The sequence below is a fragment of the Sapajus apella genome, unplaced genomic scaffold (genome assembly GCF_009761245.1).
Source record: "Sapajus apella isolate SASKATOON/1434 unplaced genomic scaffold, GSC_monkey_1.0 scaffold125, whole genome shotgun sequence".
Classification (NCBI taxonomy): domain Eukaryota; kingdom Metazoa; phylum Chordata; class Mammalia; order Primates; family Cebidae; genus Sapajus; species Sapajus apella.
The window spans coordinates 2795682-2809754 of record NW_022437065.1 but is presented as its reverse complement, the minus strand read 5'-3'; the positions used below and the strand labels follow the sequence as shown (position 1 = coordinate 2809754).

At 61.4% G+C, this 14073-nt stretch overlaps 1 protein-coding gene across 11 annotated transcripts in view; it reads left to right on the top strand.

The window, feature by feature from the left end:
- The window catches only part of BCOR (BCL6 corepressor), a 127120-nt gene that overhangs the window by 71669 nt on the left and 41378 nt on the right, over positions 1 to 14073 (top strand). For 2 of the 11 annotated variants that reach the window (XM_032261658.1, XM_032261650.1), the window contains exon 1: positions 10603 to 10789. The exons of 4 other annotated variants lie outside the window; for them this stretch is intronic. The gene's annotated coding sequence lies outside the window, so the exon portion shown is untranslated. Of the gene's footprint in view, positions 1 to 9664; positions 9789 to 9986; positions 10050 to 10602; positions 10790 to 11257; positions 11553 to 14073 lie in introns of those variants that run through there. 5 more of the 11 variants (XM_032261660.1, XM_032261657.1, XM_032261652.1 and 2 more) reach the window with 4 other exon arrangements.

The following is a 14073-nucleotide window of genomic DNA, read 5'->3' as shown; positions in this document are numbered from 1 at the left end:
GCACAGAAACACTTGTCCTATTTTTATGCAAATGACACCACACAAATAGATCTCGCAGGCCCGGGAGAGGGGCGGGAGGAGGAGGGGCGCCGTCGCCCCAGCCGTGGGGCTGTGAGAGGGGAGGGGGCGCCAAGCCCGCACCCCAGGGCCCGCGCTGGCTCAGGCGCAGCGGGGCTGGCACTGGCCAGGCGGCCCGCCCCGCGCGCAGTGGCTCCCTGCCAGCGCCGCCAAGTCGGCCGCGTCCCCAGGCTGCCTGCAGAGGTGGATTAGGGAAGGAGCGAAGCGAGCCTGTGACTAATCGCGGGGCCTCGGACCGGAGCACCAAGGCCATGTGCGACTGACAGGACCGACACTAGCAGAGGACACGGCGACGCCTCGCTTAATTGCAGGCTTAAAAAATTGCCGCCTGAGCAGCTCTGGCGCGGAGAGCCATGGCTAGCGCATCGAGCTAGGAAGCGCGCGCTCCGGGTGGGGGGGGGGCGGTTCCTGCTCTCTCGCCCCGAGGATGGAACGTTGGCGTCTCCTGGACCGAGGGACCTGGCCCTCGCGTCCCTCATTCTGCTGGGTCGCCTCGCCCCGCGTGCAGACCAAGTGTGACTGAGCCCGCCAGGAGAGTACGATCCCAGGGCTAGAGTACGATCTCCAGGTCTAGGTTTCTAACCCGACCCTTTCCCCGTAAAGCCGACGTTTCCCCGCTTTCGCCCTAGATCCTATACAGGAGGAGGCTGTGCAGTTGGGGGTGAAAGATTCCAACAAATCCTTAAAATAAAAACCACACACACGCAAGAAACACTTTCTCTTCCCTCCTCTTCCTTCTCCACCGACTGATACAAAGCCCCGAATGACCAAAGGGAAAGAGGCAAGTAGGGGCTGCAGGGAGCGAGGTCATTGAGTGCCAAAACCTCGGGGCTCACGGACACGCACCCCGGGCTCTTCATTCCTGGTCCCAGTCTCTGTAGACCAGACCTTCCTGGAGTGCTGGGGCCTCTCGGGGGCGAATGGAGAAGCGTTGGGAGGCCGGCGGCTCAGTGTTGGGGAGGAGGAGTGGGAGGGAGCGGAGAACCCAGCGAGAGAAGTTTCCACCACGCTCTGGTCGGCTGCTGCCAAAATCCCCGGACCCCTCCCCGCCTGCACCGCCTTCCGTTGCCACCACAAGTTTGGTTTAACGAGAGCTCGGGACAAAAGCAAACGTTTTCTATAGACCTCGAAAACAAAGGGGAAAGAGACGCGCGGGGCCGCGGAGAAGCGGCTGCTAGCGTAATGGTGCCAGGCCGAAAGCAGAGCATTAGAACTGCAAAAGCCGCGCGGGCGGGAGGAAGTGCGAGGCGGGAGGCGGGAGCGCGGGAGGCGGGAGCGCGGGGAGGGAGGGAGGGCGGGCGGGGGAGGGGCGCTGCGCCATGTTTCCGTGTCACCCGCCGAGTCGCCGGCGTTGGGCTCGGCCGCCGGCTCCCGCCTGCCTCCGTAACAGCAGAAAGCGTGCGATTAGCAGCCAGACAGGCGGGGACTCCGGGCCCGCGGGGCCGCCGCACACGCCGCCCGCGGCCCGGGCCCGCGCCCCCCCGCCCGCCGGGTAATCATCCTCCTCGCTGCAGCGCTGTGTGCACTCTCATTAGAGCAGGGAGGCTTTTCTCTGTGCACTCGCTCCGCTCCCGCTGGCAAAACAACGCCTTCCCCGGCCGGGCCCTGGGCCAGGAGGGTAGGGGAGGGTGGGACGAATGTGGGGGGTGGGAGAGACAGGGCAAGCCTTGCAGGTCAGCTCCGCCGCCCGATTTCCTCCGGACACGGAGGAGACGAGGAGCGTCCATCGGCCCCTCCCCTAGGTGGAGTGGCAAAGTCCGAGCCCGGTAGCCGACTCTACGTCCCTACGTGGGGAGGGGGGAAAGTGCCGGGGCCGCCATGACCTACTCCGGTCCCCCGCCGGAGGCTAGAGTAGGGTTGAGGGGGAGATGAGTGTGTCTGGTTTGGAGAGCGGGGGCGGACGCCGGGAAGGCTCCCAAAACAGGTTTTGCCCCATCTGTTTTGCGAATAACCTCTTCAGGCCAGAAGCCGGATCCCAGGGGTGGCGGCCTTTCGACCTTCGAAAGGAGACCCCGGCCTCCAGGAGGCCCTCTGGCTTCGCGCTCTGTCGCCCGGAGTGGGTGGGAGATGGGGGTGGCCGAGGCTCGGCTGCTCCTGGCCCTGAGCTTCAGAGCCCTATTTTTTCCTCCGCGATTTCTGCACACAACAGTAGGCAGCCTCTTCCAGCACCACGCTCCCAGCTGCAGGGCTTGGGAGCAGGTGTTCCTGCCCGGCCGGAGTGGCGGCTCCGAGCCCCTCCTGTCCCAGCTGCGGGGCTGCGCGCGGTGCGGGGGGGTGGGGGGAGGCCTGCTTATGGTGGTAGCAGAGGGACAGGAACATCTCATCGGACCGCAGGAAGGGTCCTCCCAGCTTACACCGGGATACCGCAGAGCGCCGGCCGTCGCCTGGGGCGAGGAAGGATCACGGGTGACGCGCGGCCAGACCTCGTCTGGAACAGCCCAGGGGCCAGCGGAGGCCGCTCGGGGCGGTGCGAGGGCTTCCGGTCCCCGTGACTGCGGCGGCGGCGGCGGCGGCGGCGGGGCGGCCGCGAGGAGCACCCTCCCCTGGCTGCCGCCGCCGCGAGGCTCTCGGAGCGGCGTCCTAGGAGCCTCTCTGTGTCTGGCAGCGCCGCTTTCGGCTTGCGCTGGGATGGGGGCCGCGGGGTGATCCCGGCCCAGCCCCCACGGGGAAGGGCGGGGAGGCGGGGGCCGAAGACCCCGCGGGAACGGCCGCGCGCTCCCAGCCCCCCTCCACGCCGCCGCCGCCGCTGATATGGCGGGCACGTGAAGCGCAGCTCGGCGCCCCGGCGCCAGCCTGGGAGCGGCCTGCCCCGCCGGCTCAGCTTACCCGCGGGCCCAGGAACGCGGAACCGAGCCTGGCCGTGCCCAGCGGAGCCTGCGCCCCCGCCCCCAGCTCGCTGCGACCCCGCACCCCCTCCCTGCCTGCGCCCGGCCTTGGGGCCGCGCCAGGCGGCTCGCCCGAGGGGAACTCAGGCTGACTAATGGGACGCGTGTGGGCCTTACGTGAGGCCAGGCTGTCAGCGGATGCCCGCTTGCCCGGAGCTTAGACCGCGGCCAAGCTTTTCGGGGAAGGGCGAGAGGAGGGGTTTCCCCGCTGGGCGGTTTCGGCTCCCCAGGGACAGTCCGGCCCGGGCAGGCCCCAGGCTTTGGTTCTTGCAGCCTGGCCTGGAGATGGCAGAGTCTGCATGTGCCTGGCGCCACGGTGCCGACCCGCTTGGGGACGGGGGTGGGAGCCTCGGGGCTGTGGGCTAGAGGTGGGTAGAGGCTAGGTCTGGGGCGCCCGCCTTGATGTTTGCGTTGTGGGGCTAGCCACTGGGCCGGGGAGATTTTGCACGCCGCCCTGAGGTCGTCGAGTCGGATACCAAAACCTTTCTTAACAAAGTCTTCCGGAAACTTCTTCGTGAAATTCCTGTGCGGAAAGAAGGATTTCTAAAACTTCCCGAGGGTCCGGTTCGGTTGGGAGTTCTCGGGTTCTAGGGAGTGTGATTTCCTTTTTCTCCCGTTATTGAGGCCTGTAAATATCAGAAGAGTTTCTTCTTATTTCTCATTAACAACCACCTTATGTTGACTTCGTTATCTGATCCTCCGAAGTATAACTACCTATTTAGTTTTAAGGCACTGAGTGCAATGGCGAAACCCAAACATCGACCAGTAACTAAGAGAACGAAAACCCGGCTGCGAGCTTGGGTTGGATACAGGATAAATCCTCATCACGCATCCCTGGTTTTATTCAGCCTAATTACACTAGTAATCCAGCTCCCCACGAGAAAGCTTGAAACCCTGCAGTCGAGGTTGCGACTTTTCCTGGGGAGCCCCGCGAATGGGGAGTGGGTTGTCGGTGGAGGGGAGGTGAGTTTTAAATGTCACTTCCAAATGTATATATTTTCCTTCAGCCTCTTTCTTTCTCTTTCTTTCCCTCCTTCTTCTTTTTCTTTCTTTTCCTTTTTTGATGCAGTTTTCGAAAAGAGCATTTTTGCGAGTTAAGAAGTGACCGATCAAAATCGCTGAGGGGAGGTTGTAAGCAGCCGCTTTGCCCCAGCTTAGCGTTATCTTATCTTTCACACTTGCATGGCGGAAAAAAAAATTGGCTTATCTTTATCCCCACCCCCTTCTCGCCTTAATTGCTAAAAAACACTGGTGTGTTAAACCGGGAGGAAGGAGGTCTCTGGATTGTCAGTGGAAAAGGAAGATTCAAAAATGTGGGCTCCCGGGGGAAGCAAGGGTGGTAGAATTTATTCTCCGCACCCCCCCCCCCCAAGCCTTTCTAGTACAACACAGAGGATGTAGTCCAGGGCGGAAGGCAGGATGGTTCAATTTTTATTTAGTTAGTTATTTTTTAAGAACAAAATCTGGGGATGGCCTGGGGTCGTGTGACTTCCCCAGGCCTCGCTTTCTGAACTTCTCCCCTCCTTCATCTCTCAAAAGCTGCTGGTGGGTCTGGGTTTAGGCCTCTCACTCTCCCTTCGTCCTCCCTCCTCTAGACACAGCCTCCTTTTTGGGAGGGGGGCATGCAAGGCTGGGAGCATAGCCTGCTGGAAATCATTAAAATATATGCGAGTGTCTGCAAACACACACTTTTAAATCATGGCGTTTCCCCTCCACGCTGGTCTATTTAAACTCCAGAGCGAGCTGGATCTCCTCCCTCTTAGTCGTTTGTCTGTGTCAGCGACAGGCCGCTAATGGCCGGGCTTCCAGGCGCTGTGCATTATGCATTAGCCTCCTCCCTCCGCAGCACACAGAAGGTTCTGTCAGGCCGCGCCACACAAACCACCCTAAGCCCCCACCCCACCCCACCCCCCGCACTCATGGGCAGGGGCTGCGCGGCTGCTAACGCGCTGGAAACGCCGGGATGGAGAGGGGGATGAGCATGGAGAGCAGAGTGGTTCGGAAGGTGGAATGGGAGCGGGTGAAATGTGCCGAAGACTACGCCGTTTGGAATCCCCAGCCCGTTGTGAGCTCCAAAGCTGTGCTCCTGGCTGCGACCTTCTCGAAGCAAACATCCCGCTCAACTCACCTCTGTGGCCGACTTTGTTGGGCGGGGGTTGGGGGGGGGGAACAGAGGTATTTAAAGACAGATCAGCACCGCGTTCCCTTCTGCTGGTCCGTACACACCTTCTTGCCGCAGACGAGGGGCTGACAGGGCCTTCTCTACCCCTCCAGCTCGGGGGTGGTACCGCGGAGGGGTTCGGGGTGGTGCGATTTCGCAGGGACCTGGTGGGAGTGGAGGAAGGAAGCTGGATACAAAATGGCTGGGGCTGGAGGCCGGCACACTGGGTCCGAAGGCGAGTAGTTGGTGGTTCCCCGCCCCCTCTCTCTGCGGTTCCCACTCACTGCCCCCAGCCGGGTAAAATATGCGCAGGAGGCGCCTTGCTAAATAAGCAGCGGAGGAGCGACGTGGCGTCCGGGTTTATCTGCTGGAGCATCCGGCCCAGTGCGGCGGCGTCGAAGTCTCTTAAGCCCTTGCCGAGCGAAAGGCGCGGCCTCCCAGAAGCCTCCTGTATTTATGCCCATTTGGTCAACATCCAACCACCCTGCGGGCCCCCATAAGGTAGACGCTAGTTCACCCAAGCGTGCCTGAGTTCGGGGAGCTCAGGGCCTGACCCAAATCAAGCCCAGACCAGAAATTCCGAGACGGTTGCTAGGAACCATGGAGAGCCTGCGCCCAGGGCCTTCCTCCCCCAAACACCCAATAACCCTCCAAAGGCCAGGAAGAAGAAAGAGCAGTCAGGTTCCACCTGGCGACCGTTAAGTCCAGCAGTCTTCAGCCCTGGGAGGCAGCTACCTTAGATGTTTCCAGATGAGTGAAATCCTGGGAGGAGGATGGGCCTCCTCTTGTTACCTCGTTTAAGTTTCAGGGAGGAAGCCAGCCGTGCCTTGTGCTTGGAGGATGGGGCTGTCGATCTTTTTTAAAGTGCTATTGGATAAGCCCAGAGTTCTTGTGACAAGTGACCAGAAGACTCTAAGTGTGAGTGTGTTTTAAAAGAAAGACTACCTCACATTATGTAAAAATACATGATCTATACTCATGCAAGTCCCACCTGTTCCAGTACCAAGTGTCATCGTCCTGAGAACAGCCTCCGAGGATGGCCACTGGAGGCCTACAGAGCTTTATGATGTGGATCCCACACACAAGTTATAAATGAACTTTGCACACAAGGTTAGGAGGCCAGGGTCCCCCCAGATACAGGATGCCTGGCCTTTCCTCTAGGCCAGGGTGGGGCTAGAGGTGTGTGGGAGAGGCCCTAGCCGGTCTTGCAGAGTCAACCTGCCTTGAGAAGGGCAGCCTGGCTCAAGGCCTGTTCCTAGAACGGCCAGGTCGCTTGCCCAGTTGCAGGGCCTGGTTAGCCTGAGGTCCAGCGGTTTGTTATCATCAGGAGACCCTACCATGGGGACGGAGACTGATGGAGAAGGGGCAGCCCCCGCTGCTCCACTCCGCAGCACCTCTCATTTCAGCGTCTATTTCTTAATTTCTTCGTGGGCTGCACGGCCTCCCCTCCCATGATCTCCCTTGCTCACTCTCCTCCTCCTCTGCTTTCACTGAAATCCTCCGCTTGCTGAGTGCTGGGTATAGCGGCCTGACCCCCGGGTCAGCTCCCTAGGGGCTCGTGGGAGGGCGGGGGAAGAGGGGGCAGGAGAAGAGCCAAACCGCCCACACACACTGCAGGCTCGGCGACATCCCCAGCTCCCTGAGCCCCTTCTTGAGTGGGGACACAAGATGGGACTGCCCTTCGACAGCTTTCTGCTTGTTTTCCCCAGAACAATTCGAACTAACGGGGCCAATAGGTGTAATCTCCCCTCCCCCTCTCTGCCTTAGAGCGCCTCGGGAAAATCCCACATTTTAATTCCCAGTGAGTCACGAATCCCCCCCACCACTCGTGCCTCTTAGGACTCCCTTAATAAGATATTTTTAAAATCCCACGGAGTTGGAAAACGTATCCCTAGGAGATGGAGGAGAAACCCTTTAATCCTACCAGCCTGCGTGAGGATACCGTGGAGGCGAAATCCCTATAAAGGCCGTGTGTGTGTGTGGGGGGGGGGGGGGGGTGCAAATTATGTCAAAGGTGAATTTACTGGCCTGTTTATTTCCAGCATCAAATTTCTCCCTCAGTCAGCCTTCCCCGCGGCCCCTTCGCATTTACAGCACCCCCACCTCCCGATTCATTTTAACTCTAGGACTTTTTTTTTTTTAATACGGAGTTTCGCTCTTGTTGCCCAGGTTGGAGTGCAATGGCGCGATTTCGGCTCATCACAGCCTCTGCCTCCCGGGTTCAAGGGATTCTCCTGCCTCAGCCTCCGGAACTGTAGGACTTTTAAAGTTAGACAAACCACTTTGTCAGCAGCCCCGGGAGGCTGTAAGACTCCCAGAGGCTGCAGGCCGCAAGCTTGGTTCCTGGATTTTGTAAAAGTTCTGGACGGTTACATGCGACTTGGAACTCCGAGAAAAGCCTGTGCCTGGGGGCAGAGTTGGGGAGACGAGGGGAGGGGAGAGATGGTGGCTGGGCACCGGGCCAGGGTCTCTGCGGTTCGGCCTAACCCTGCCGAAAGAGCCTGGCACGGCTCCACACTGGCCCAGGCCAGTTCTCCCGTCCAGCCCGCAGCAGCAGAGCGGCCACCTCGCCTGGAACCACGTTCAGAGAGTTTCCCCACAAATACCCAACTTCAGCCTTCCCGGTTATTTTTGACTTGTTTTGAATAAAGGGAGTCGCTTCAAAAAGAAATGTTGCTACAACACACAACCAGAGGCCTTTTCTCCAGCTGTGTCTGTAACTCGCATGCGTTCAATCTAATAACTTTTAATGTCTGGCCCTAAAATGTCTTTATAAAAAATAGTTTTATAGCATAATAGTCCAGGTGTCTTTCTGCTTGTTACCGGAGATTAAAAAAATATGTGGGTTAGCTTGCAGAGATATCCACCCCCAGAAAGCCCAGGAAGAAAAAAGCGTGCATTCCATTCTGCAGCCGCTGGTCGCGTTCGCGGCCCAGCCCGGCTGGGCACTGCTCGCGGGGGCACTTGCTCGTCTGTCTTTTGCATCAGTTGTTATAAGCAGCTCTGGAGCATGAAGATTTAATTCTGCCGAAGTTTCGGGTTTCAAACGGTAGAGATGTTTCACTTCTGCTTTGAGAAGGGCTGTTTTTATAACTATGTGCTGAGAACTAAAACAGAATGAATAAAATCGCACCTAATACCAGTCCCACAGTCAGTAGTGAGTCTAATTTTTAAAAGGGAAAATATCTGCTAGCTAGAGCTGATTTTGGCCTTGACCTTGACTTAGTAATCAACTTGAGATGCTTTTGATTATTTTTGGCATGGGGACACTCCAGGATATTTTAAAAACTTTCCGTGTGGATTTACAAGCCACCTCCATTTCAGATTTATGTTTCATCGAGCCTGCACCATCTTGTCCTTAGGCAGAAAGAGACACCCACCCCCTTCTCAGCATAAAAAGACCCTAGCGGGCAGCCGAATGGGGTCACCTTTAGCCGCGAAGTCCAGGCCCGCAGTCTGGGTGCGGTTAGTCCGGAATATCCCCTCCCCCACTCCTACCCCTTCCCGCCTGCTTCACGAACTAGGGCTTCTCTGCTCGCCCTTGAGGCTCTGCGCACCGGGGAGGCCGGAACCTCGCTTCTCCGCTTTCCCCTCCCTCCCGCCTGCCCCCGCCCTCCCCCCGCGCCCAGCGCCGCGCCGGGAGCGCTGGAGAAGCTCAATACGTGTCAATTGAATTGAACTGCTGCGGGCGCAGGCTGTACGCCGCCGCCGAGCACCGATCAGCACGACGTTACCGAGTAGAAATTTATGGGGCGAACGGTGTAAGCCAAAAGTTGTTCCCTGCCAAAGAAAATAAAACGCGGGAGATAATCTCCCAAGGCCGGGGTGAGGGGCCAGGGCAACCCCTCCAACCATCCGAGGTGCAGACCGAGAAAATGCTGAAAAACCGGGAGAAATACAGGCGGATCTCCGCTCTCCGACCGTCCCCCACCCGCCTCTCTGTGCCTCCATGGGCTGCTCCCCCTTCCCCCCACCTCCAAACAATTCCCACACAATTGAAACGTCCGGGGAACTCGGGCACGGAGTTCAGGCGGAACGGCCACTATTGCCTGGGGTGGTGTTTTCAGGTAGCTTTTAACACTGAAATGGGAAAAGGTTCCTCCGGGAGGAAGGGGCAATCTGGGGCGGGGGTGGGCGCGGGCGCGCACCGGCCACGCTCCGCTGGGTCTCGGAGGGGACAAGGCCGGGAAAGCGCAGCGCTGGTGGCAAGAGGCGGCAGCAGCGGCTGCTGCCGCTGGGGTTTGACAGCTTTAGCTGAGCGGAGTGCGAGGCGCTTTATGGTAATTGCGGTCCTCCACTGGCCTTCTGGGTAGCGAGGGGAGTCTCGGCGCGCGGCTGGGAGAGCCGCCCCCGCCACCCCCGCCGCCCCCATCCCCTCGGCTCTGGCTCAGCCGGCCGCCCTCGCCGCCGCCGCCGCCGCCCAAGTCGGTCTCCGGCTCGCCCAGGACGTGCGCCCGGGCCGGGCGTGCGCAACCAACTCGGCCCGAGCTGGGGAGGGGAGGCAAGGGGGCGAGGGGGGCGCCACCCAAGTGATCCGAGGTTCAGATCCGGAGAGGCCCAAACGTGCGGGGCCGTACATCGTTGACGGCCGGGGAAACTCGGGCAAACCTTTCCTGGGGAATCACCCCGCCCGAAACCCCACGGCGGAGGCGCCGCAGCGGAGGGTGAGCGGAGACTGGGGGAGCTCAAACTTGCGAGAGCTGGAGGCGGCGGCGGGCGGGCGGCTGTCGCCCGAGCGCTGCGCCTGCGGGGGGAGGGGAGGCGGCTGTTGGGAGGGAGGGAGGGAGGGAGGGAGGTAGGGCGGGCGGGAGGGAGGGAGGACGGGCGGAGGGAGGGGGAGGAGGAAGAGGAGGGAACCAGGGAGGGGGGACGCGTTGGGATCGCGGCGTGCGGCGGCAGACGGAGCTTGGGCTCCCAGCGGCAAGGTGAGGCAGAGCTGCGCTCCTCGCTGAACGCGGGCCGAGCTCGGCGGCTGCGGGGGAGACGCGCCGGAGCCCAGACCGCGACCGAGAGCGGGAGCTAGGCGGGCGGCGGCGGCGGAGGGGGAGCCCGCGAGCCGCCGGGCGGAGAGCCCAAGCCGCGCTGTCGCCGCGCAGGGACGACTTGGCCAACACTCACACACACACACACACACACACACACACACACACACACACACACCCAGCCCGAGCGGGCGCTAGCGGCGAACCGTCAACATGGCGCTGGGGCTCCTGCCCGAGCGCGGGCGGCGGCGGCGGCGCGGGAGCTACTGAACCCGGCCGAGCCCAGTCCAGCTGCGGGAGCCCGGAGGATCGCACTGGGCTGTCGCCACCTGCCCGGAGGCTCCGAGCCCGCCCCGCCCCGCCCCCACCCAGCCCAGAGCCCACCCCTCGGCGGGGCCGACCCCGAGGGCAGCCGGCTGGCTGCAGACGGCGAGGGAGTCGAGCGAGCGCGGCGCCGTGAGCGGGCTGCGGGCAGCCAGGAACCGCAAACTTTGCTGTTCGCCGCGCTTCTCCGGCCCGGCTCCTTCTCCGTTTGTTATCGCCGCCAACCCCCCACTCTTCATACCTCTCTCCACCCACCCAACCGACCCCCGCTCCTCCTCGCCGCCTCGAGTCCGCTCGGGGGAAAACTTCAAAGCGCCGGATCGCAGGCTCCCTGCCTACTCCCCGACCGGGGATTTCAGGTCAGTGTCCGGAACACCTTTTCCCCCGGGAGGCCACCAACGGGTGGGCTGGTGGGCGGGCACGCCGAGGGCTGCAGTCGGCCCCCTCCCCCGGGGCCCCCGCCCGCCGCCTACCTCGCGAAGCTTTTGCCTCGCGCTTCCCTTTGGCTGCTTTGGTCGCTTTCGTTTTTATTTCATAGCTATAAGTTATTAAAAATGCAGCCAACCTAAGCGGCCCCGCGTGGGCACCAGGGAGGGAGGGGGCGCGGCTGGGAGCCTGGCGCCTCCGGGGGGGCCGGGAGGAGAGCAGGGAGTTCGCGGAGTGGAAGTTTGCAGCCTGTGTGTGTCTGTGCGCGGGAGCGCGGTCGCCGCTGAGCGCCGCGAGTCGGGCGGAGGGGGGGGAGGTGGGCTGGAAGCTGGGAAGCTGGGTTCGGCGTTAGCTCGCGAGCAGGAAGGGGAGGGCGGCGGGTTGCCGTCTGCTTTCTTTTTCGACTCGGGAAAGAACTGTAAAAACCCCCAGCCGCCGCCGCCGCCGCCTCGTCTCGCCTCTCCGGGGCCGGTCGTTTCTCCAAGTGGAACGACGGCGTGTGCGTGCGCGAGGGTGTGTGGCGGGTGCCTCCAGCCTAGCCGAGCTCGACCTGCCGCCGCTGCCGCGCAACTCAGAAGGGGAGTCCCGTTTTTTCTCGGCTTGCCCCAAAGCGCGAATCACGTGGATTAAAAAAAAAAAAAAAACTAAGAATTCTAGGAGAGCCAGGGGTTCCGACTTGGCCCGCCCGCCAGCCAGGTCAGACGCGTTGTTTTGTAAATGTTCTTTTAAGATTAAAATCTGTGACTCCCTCCCCCTTCCCCCCTCCTCTCTCGCCCCGTGTTCCGGATAAATTTTAAGTTCTCAACCCCCAGGGGTGGGCTTAGAATGTGCCTCTGCGGGGGCAGCGGCGCGGAGGGAGGGCGGAGGCAGGCGAGACCCGGGCCCTCCGCTGGGCGATGGGGAGTCTGGTGGGTAGCCCTGATGGGCGTGTGAAAGTCTGCGGCGGGAGGAAGTTGGTCCCACTCGGAGGGCGTGTGGCACGGAGGCTCCAGGCGAAGAGGAACTTGCGCACCGGGGCACGATCCTCGGCCTAGACGGGGAGAGCAAGGCGCCGCGGAGCCCCCGCTCGGAGCCGATGGGCGGCTGCACTGCAGAGCCTCCCCCATCTCGGGGGCTCGCCGCGGCGGCGACGAGCGCCTGCTGTTTATTGAACGAGGCTTGGGGCGCCGTGTGCGGAGTAGGACGGCCGGAGGCACCCGTGGTCCGGGCGGGCTTCCCGCCGCTCGCACGCTCGAGTGGGCACGTCCCGGGGTCCCGGAGACGGACGAGTCTGGCATCGTGTAGGCCGTGGCCGGGCGAGGCATAATTTGCTGTTAATGAATCTCTTCCAGAAAGTCCGCGATCTCACAGCTAGGTGCTGTGAGTGCTCGCGCGCCACGGCGCGCGCCTCCGGCGTCGGGGGGGGGGGGGTGGGGGAAATGGAAGAGCGAAGAAGGAAGGAGGAGGGTTATGTGTATTTAGAAACAAACCTTAAAAGAAGCCAGCGCGCTTCGTGTAGGTATTTGTACAGCCTCGCTGCGTCTAGACTAGACAACTCGGGGTTTTGGCTGTGTTCCCCCCCCCACCTTTTTTCATTTTGAGAAGACGCTAGGGAAGGGGTAGTGTGGTATTTGGTTCTAGGGGTAGTCTCTTGGATAAAGATCCTTAAAATGGCCTGGGAGTAAAAACGCGGAGGAAATGGCCCACCCCAGAGGATGGTGGGTGGTGAGTGCAGACAGACTTGGGTATTTCTAGCCATCTGACACTTCCTGTGGCACTGGAAACGGACACCGCGGGCCGAAGTCAATCCTCACGAAGTGTTGGGTTCGGTTTTGTCAACAGAATTGCTTGCGTGGAAGGCATTTTAATTGTCAGCCTCAAAGACTCCTGTACGTGGACACTTAGGGAATACGCTCACTTCTCGACCCTTCCCACTCTACCCTCGACCTGTTTGTTATCTGGTCTGGGTTTTGCAGTGTTGGTTTTCGTGTTTATTTTGGGCACAGTTTCAGCGCGTAGAGCAACGGGGGGAGGCGATGATTAATATGCCGTCCAGGTTTAATCCGAGGCTGGCTTTCGGTGTGCGGGTATACACTGCCAAGCACGCCAATTGCCTTGGGGTGTTTAGGGGAACGCGCAGGTTTCGGGCGCCAGGCGCCGGGCCGGCAAGTTGGTGCTAGGGCTCGGCTGGCCCTAGCGCTGTCCTTTGAGGCGCTGTCACCAGTAGGTGACTGAGAGTTAATTAGGAAGTGTTCTCCGGATCAATGGGCTGCACAGCTCATTAGCGATTCTCTCCAGCCCTTTGCAGGGCAGTCCTGGCCCTCCGCCTCCCACACAGGCCGGGGCCCCGCCGTCCCGGCCGCGGAGAGCGCCGCTGGGAAGTGGGGAGGGGCCGGTTGCGAGGGACGGCGGGGAGGCGAGTGTAACTTCGCGGGGCGGCGCGTTGCGTGCGGCGCCTCGAGGCCCGCGCAGCCCGCTCTTTCTTCTTGCCGGCGGTCGCCTCCACTGTGTCTTTAACTCGCTCTCGCTCGCGTCGCTGCCTGCCTGCTCCTCCCCACCTCCCTCGCCTATCTCTTGTTCTCTAAGCACGACGCCTGTGCTCCCCGCCCAGTTTGGGATTAGACAAGATAAAAATAGGACTGCCCAGTGTGCGGAGCTGTGACTGTGCCCCGGCAGCCGGGCTGGTGGGAGCGCGGGGGGCCGGGGCTGGGGAGGACCCGTGGTGCGTTCGGGGCGGCCAGCGCCTGTGGGTCCCCTACCCCCACCCCGCAGGCGCAGTCACGCTCCCTGGGTTCTGTCTGCCGTGAACCGTGCGAGCCGGGGGACCTCGGCAGGGTCTCCGCGCTCTCGCGGGTGTTGTTGGTGTGCCGGTGATAGATCGGTCTAGACAGGCATGCAGGCTCCCTCTCGGCTGAAGGACTGGAGGTGCGGGGGGGGGGGGAGGCTCGGAGACGGCTGCTTACTCGGTGAGCTGCGAGTAAGCTAGCTAGCCTGTGGGCCCAGCGAGCTGGATGAAGGGAAGGCTGTGGGGGTTTCTCTTAACCCTTTGAAGGCCATGGTGTGGTAGTGTAATAGGGAAAGGGGGGCAAAGAGCCTAGTGGAAATTCCTAAAGGCAGAGTAGCTGGAGGTGGGAGGAGGTGTGAGTCTGGGCCTAGGGTTTTCCTTTCTCTTCTTGTGTGTGCACGGTCACATCCTAGTGCATCGGGCTCGATTCTTCCACAAACCAAACGCAGCTGC